This window comes from Mastomys coucha, unplaced genomic scaffold, assembly GCF_008632895.1.
Source record: "Mastomys coucha isolate ucsf_1 unplaced genomic scaffold, UCSF_Mcou_1 pScaffold3, whole genome shotgun sequence".
Taxonomy (NCBI): domain Eukaryota; kingdom Metazoa; phylum Chordata; class Mammalia; order Rodentia; family Muridae; genus Mastomys; species Mastomys coucha.
The window spans coordinates 25,229,342-25,236,017 of NW_022196909.1; the positions used below are offsets into that span (position 1 = coordinate 25,229,342).

The following is a 6,676-nucleotide window of genomic DNA, read 5'->3' on the forward strand; positions in this document are numbered from 1 at the left end:
TGTCTTTTAACACAAGTCACATTACACTCACTCAAGGGAGAAGTGGACAGCCATCTTGGTTCTTAGAAGAGTCACAATAGGATTTAGATTCCGATCAGATCACCTTTCTGATTTATCTCACCCCATTAAGCCAGAAATGCCCTTTCCTGGAAGGCAATGCTGCAAAAAGTTAAACTGAGTTCTGAATCCTAATCCAGACATCCCAAGACTATAGCCATCTTTACCTAGCAATGGTTTGGTGATTTAAGTGAGAGTGCCATGCAGCTAGTCAGCCTTTGTTGTCATTTTCAACGTTTTTACAACTTTAGTTTGCTTTTCCACCCTGTAATTTTAGTTTTGAACAGAACTGGTTTTGTGAAATATTTAATCTCTTTTTCCTAATTCCATGCAATAGTCAGTTCTCAAGGCTAAATACCAGTGTATAGTTTTTGCAGCTGGCTGACCATCATAAAAGAGAACTACGAAAAGACCAGAAATAAAGCCGGAGCGACAGCAGTGATGTGGGAAGCTATACCCGGACGACACACACAGCCTCGTTTCTGGCCGCCGACCTCACGGCTTGTTGTGGAGACCATCATCAAGTCTAACAGAATTTGGGGGTCGAATATACATTTTACGAGGCACAGCGGATGCCAAGCTCCTCGAAGTTCTGACGCGGTGGATGAAGCCCACTGGATTCAGACGCACTTTTCTCCGTACTGCCCCAAACTGCCCGGTTAGGAACCCTCGCTGCAGCCTCCCCCCCCTGCGCCGCCGACCGGAGGCGCCAGGGCTCCGGACAGCGCGCATCCTTATTTCCCGTGCACTCCGCGTGCGGGGAGGGGCTGGGGGGGGGAGCGGCTGAGCAGGCGAGTGCGCGGCTGCCGCCATCGCGCGTGCTCCGTGCGACCCACGGGGTCCCGCGCGCCGCCGGGACGCGGAGAGAAAGGCCGCGCGGCCCTGGAAGCCTCGGGCCCGTGAGAGCCCCAGGTCCTCGGGGTCGCGCCTGAGCGGGTCGGGGGGCCTTGGGGAGGGAGGGAGGAGGGATGGTGGCGGAGATGGGGTTAGGGGGAGGAGAGGAAGGCGCACGGCCGCGGCCCCGGGTGCGCGCGCTCGCGGGGCAGGAGGGGCAGGAGCGTCGTCGCGGCGGCGCGCGCACGCCGGGCCGCAGGCATGAATGGAAGGTTCAATCTGGCGCGCTCGGCGCGGGCAGCCAATGACGCGGCTCGGAGCGGCGGCGGCGGCGGCGGCGGAGGAGCGGCAGCAGCGGCGGCGGGCAGGTGTGCGCGAGCCTCCGCCTGACGCACGGCTCGGGTCGAGCCGCCCGGGCTCCCCGGCGCTCCGCGTGCGCAGCGCGCCCCACCGTACCCCACCCCACCCTACTCCATCCCACCCTACTCCATCCCACCCCCGGCTGGCCATGTGGCGGCCCTCGCGGCCGAGCTCCGTCAGGAAGTGACAGGCTCGCGGACGCCGCCGCCCTCTCTCTCTCCCTCTCTCCCTCTCTCTCTCTCCCCGCCGGGCGGCTCGACCATGAGGCCGCGGAGGTAAGCAGCCGGCCGCGCGGGCGCAGACGCGGGCGCGGACCGGGGCGCGCGCCTGCGCGGGTGCGGGTGTCGCACGTGAGCAGCGTCGAGCGCTCGGAGCCGACGTGGGGAGGCATGGAGAGGCGAGGGCCGGCGGGCGCGGCGCGGCGCGGAGGGTGTGACAGGTCCCGCGACGCGCGACGGGGCGGGACGGGGCGCCGCAGCCCACCGCCGTCCTCCCCGGCCCCCAGGAGCGGCTCGTGCTTGTGCTTCCGGGTTCACACCTTGGGGGGTTCCCCGCTCGGCGCGCGGGTGGGCGCGGTGCAGTGTGCGGTGCGGTCAGCGCGGCCGCCCGGGCTCGCCGTGCGCGCGGCTCGGCCGGGCTCGGCGCGGGCCGGGGGATCGGCGTCTCGCCCCGCCGCGGTGCGGTGCGATGCGGGCTCTTGGATGGAGGGCTCCCGCCAGGGGGCGAGCGCACCTGCCCGCCGCGCCCGCCGCGCTCGCCGCACCGCTTTGTACCCGAGGGCGTTGGGGGAGCCTTTCCTGCTCGGGCCGGTCCCGGGTGGCGTCCGTGTCCGAATTAGAATTCAGGCTGTGGAAGAGATCCGAGGAGAACAGATGTCGGTAGTGTTTGGAAAAAAAAAAAAAGGATCAAGCCGGGGAAGAAATGCAGCAGCAGCAGCAGCGTGGACTGCGAGAACTGGATGCGGGTTCTCGATGATGACGATCTGTACTCCGAAAACTTTTTTTTTTTCTTTTTTAAATTGATAAATAACATCTTGCAATATGTATTTAGTTCCCTTATTGGCAAATATCTTAAATGTAAGTAATAGTAAGTCCGCCATTTTGGATTGTTTCACGTAGCTGGATGAGATTTTACGTGCCAGGGTTTCCTTGAGGTCCTTTCTATGGATTTGTTTTTCTATGTAGGTTTGAAGGCTGTCGCGTGACATTACTGTTCGTAGACGTAATTTATCCCGTAAATATTTTTATGCTTAGAATTGTAAACGTAAGAGAAAATGCATCTTGTTCTTCTATTATTGTAGGTTTTTTTTTTCCGTCAAAAATGTTGTAGTAGTGAGGTGACAATGACATCTATCTAGTATTATGATTTGAAACATTTTACACTGTTGCTGGAAAACTAAAAATAATTTTTTCTTCACCTATCAGGGAATTAGGTTTTATTTTTGTGTGTTTAACATTTAGCTAAACACTAATGAAAAGTGGCCTTTTAAAACAAATTTTAAAGTCTAACAGTAAATTATGAAATGTCGCGATCTTATCAGATCTTTAAAGGAAACCGTTAGCAATTAAAATCGAGTCCTTGGAAATGTGTCAATTTTGTAATTTTAATAAATGTAGATGACATCTTTCTCCTGAGTATTTGAAAAGATTTGATAGAAGAACTGAATTAGTCTGAAGTTAATTCAGTTCAAAAGAATATATAACAATCCCCATTTAAATTAGTAATATGTTCCTAGTTCATCTTGAGAATTCTCAGAGAAATTTATTTTTATTAAATATTAAAATTTACTTCTCTTTATGTGTATGAACTACTGATGTCCAAATGTACCTGGTTTCTTAAAGACCTCGAGGAATTAAACTGCCACAGGCTTTTCACAAAGGAAGAAAGATCCCCATGAGTGAGGAATTTTAGACTTCTCTAATTTACAAGTAGGATCCACCGATTTGTTTCTTGATAATAAAATATCTTAAATGTTTAAGGAATTTAATATATTTAGTGCAGATTGCTAATATAAATGAACTGTTTATGAATACTTTGCAATAGATTTAGGACCAATGATCTGATGACTATATGACCACTTACCCTTTTCAAATACTATGAGTGTATTTTCTTTCATATATATTCTGTAACCAAACTTCTTTGAGAAAGAATAAAAATTTTGTTGTGAAATTAAACTTGAGGTAAATACAAATTATACTGGACCAGAGTCTTTGTAAATAAAGCACACTGAGATTCAAAACACTTTTGCTTAGTTTCCAGGATGACTTATTTTAAAGGGCTCTGCACATGTTAACTTCCCAAACCTGCTAAACTTTGAGTAAAGCAGTGGATGGAAAGTTTTGGTTTTGTGTTGACGCTAATGAAAGAAGAGGCAGGTGGGTCTTACCTGTTTGAAACTTTAATATTGATAGGTATCTGATCTTGTCACTTTTGGATTTCATAACAGATTGCTATGATACTTTACAATTCCTTAATAGAAGAGAAAATATGCTCCTAAACAAAAGGTATATTCATGGTATTCTATAGGTTCAGGGACTGGTATCTTTAAAATAATTGAAGTGGTATCATATTTTCCCAAGCTCTGATGAGGAGATGGTTTATATATATATAAATAGTTGATAGTTGATTAACATAAAAATAGGAATATGGAGATGAGTCAGCTTAGAAGTAAAGCTTATCATGAGAGGAACATTAAAGTATTTCAGGAGGTAAAGAGTTATTTGGTCTATTTTAGAATTTTCTTTTGTTTTAAAATTGCCAAATGGTTAAAGATGTTGTATTTAAGTGCTTTAGAACCAATACTTGCTTTTCTTGCTCTTTAAAGGTAATGTATTTTCTTTATAAACAGTCACTGTTTTTGATGAATTACAAGGTAAGCAAGAATTTTCTGCTTGTCAAGCAGAACAATGAGAATTCTTTATATCCAGATACATAAAACTGATTTACTCATATGTATCTAGAAATATGATTTATAGGATTACATTGGTTTGAAAATTTACCATGCATATGCTTAATGGTATTATGCTGAATCTCTGACAGGATGAGTTTATGAAGTCGCTGGCCACAGTGCTGAACCAAGACAGCCATGTTGGTCCCTATTCAATCTACCTGAAAACTGTACACAGAAATTGTGTGGAGGTTCAAAGAGAAATTTGTATATTTGTGCTATATATATATTTTCATTTAATTAATTTTTACCCAGTTGTACTGTAAATCATTCAGAAGATATGATAAAACTTATTCCCAAAATACATTAATTTACTGTTCTGCATTGGTTTTAAGTAATAGTATAAAATCAATAGGATCAGTGCTAGAGATTTTCTCATTTTTTGAAAGCTGTCACTTCCTGGCGACAGGATTTTAAAATTAGTTTAGTCAGCCAATGAATTTAACCCCAAAACTGGTTTTAGTTGTGGTAGTGCAAGACTGTATGTCAGTTTTTATTTGCGAGTTTTGATTGAGGTTTATATTTTGACACCATGAAAATAAGTATCAAAATGTGTGGTTATCAAATACCAAACTATAAACTACATATGAAATAAATTCTATTTAGAAAGAACAACATGAATAATTTCCAAAAGAATATAAATTTTGAGATTGTCTTGATCTATCACTTCGGGAAAATTTATGTTGTTAGAGGCAAGACAGACATCAGGGTTTAAACGGTCACAGTGATTGATACACTGAAGTTCTACATTGTGAGACACGAGGATGGATGTGAAATTGTCAAGAGTACCTGAAGAGGATTGTGTAATGAGCACATTCACCATTGCAGCAAGGAAAGTACTATTTTAAGCATAGAACTTTCAATTATTTTCTAAAAATAGAATGAATTGATATGCAGGATCAAATTAAGGGTCAAAGGTGACAAACCAGGACAAAGGGCGTATGGCTCGTTTTCAAGCATTCAGCTTCTAGGTTTTTTTTTTCTTCTTCCATGTTTGAACAAAAGCTTAATTATATACAAAAAAGACCTGATGTTGAATGGCTAGTTCCAATGATGGAAGAACATGTTTAAAATTGTTCAGATATTTGCAATCATTGTTGCTCTCTCATGTTTATGAATGGCAGAGTCCCAGTGCTACATTTTTGTTTTTCAGATAATCTCTTTATGCAGTAGTGGTCAAAAACATTTCAATTACAATATTCCGAACTACATATGAAGGCATATGTTTTGGCAGACTAAAAACTTTAGAAATCTGTAAAGGAAAAAAGTAGTCCTGGTTTCACCTCTGTTAATTAAAGTGCTATTGATTTTTATATAATGTCTTTTTATATAATATGACATTATTACATATTAGTTCATTGTCAGTGATATACCCACAAGCATGTTTTTATTAAACTAGAATGTTTTTAATAATTGAGCTATTTAGAAGATGCTAAGAGTTCTAGTATTTAATTTTGTCTCTGGTAATATAAAAGTTTAAACATTAACAATGTGTGTTAAAACTAAAGATATGTCAAATAAAGTGTTGTTAACATTGTAGTTACATAGAGCCATTCAGTTTTACTTGGAATCACTTTGTTTACTCTATAAGAAGCTATTTTAAAGACAATCTGGGCCTTCAAAGTCCTGTGAATCCTTTAGGAAGATAGAAAGTTTTGTCACTGTTTGACTTTCTCTTTGATCTAAAACAAATTTTGCTAATTTTTCTTCTTTTAATGTAACATTTGTTATATAAAACTATTATTTCATGTGTTAGGAAGTACATACATTTGCATTAGAAAAACCATTGTGCTATCTTCCATTTGTATTGTAACTTAACTGTATTGTTTCCATTTAACTTAGAGTTGTTTAGCAATTAGCATTTGTAACGTGATCCTTCGCTTCACATAGGCTTGACAGCATGCTGGTTGGCTGAAGTTTTTAATTTCTAGATTGAATTATTTATTTGAATTATTTATTATAGCACTTGAAGAGGTGGTAGACATGAAGCCAGTAAAATTTCAGATTGCAAAATAACTGAAAAATTAAATTCATCTTTCTTATTCATTAATATTATAAATATTGCTCTTACAATATAAGTTAACTTGAATACTTTGCACATATGAAAAATAGTGTGATTTTTTTCAAAGATAACAAAATTCTCTACTCTCAGTTTAATTTTTAAATGTTTTATAACTTTTTCTTGTCCTAAAATTTCAGTAAACTCAGATTTTTTAAAACTGAAACTGCATGTATTTGTGTTTCATTTTAGAATGTTAAAGTCTTTACCTTTGTATGATTGATATATAACATAAATGATGTGTCCAATTATTGCTAAAATTAGAGTAGGATATTTAGTTGAGTTACAAGGTAATTTATTCTGAGTTTAGGTAGGGCTTGAATTTAGTCTGTTAACTAAATTTGTAACAAATTATTGCCGGGCAGTGGTGGCGCAAGCCTTTGATCCCAGCACTTGGGAGGCAGAGGCAGGCAGATTTC

The 6,676-nt window shown here is 42.0% G+C and overlaps 1 protein-coding gene across 8 annotated transcripts in view; it reads left to right on the forward strand.

Moving 5' to 3' along the window:
* Positions 1-901: 901 nt before the first annotated feature.
* Lin28b (lin-28 homolog B) overlaps positions 902-6,676 on the forward strand; it is a 99,675-nt gene continuing 93,900 nt past the window's right edge. For 3 of the 8 annotated variants that reach the window (XM_031347620.1, XM_031347617.1, XM_031347621.1), the window contains exon 1: positions 1,246-1,259. The gene's annotated coding sequence lies outside the window, so the exon portion shown is untranslated. Of the gene's footprint in view, positions 970-1,143; positions 1,527-6,676 lie in introns of those variants that run through there. The other 5 variants (XM_031347615.1, XM_031347619.1, XM_031347612.1 and 2 more) reach the window with 5 other exon arrangements.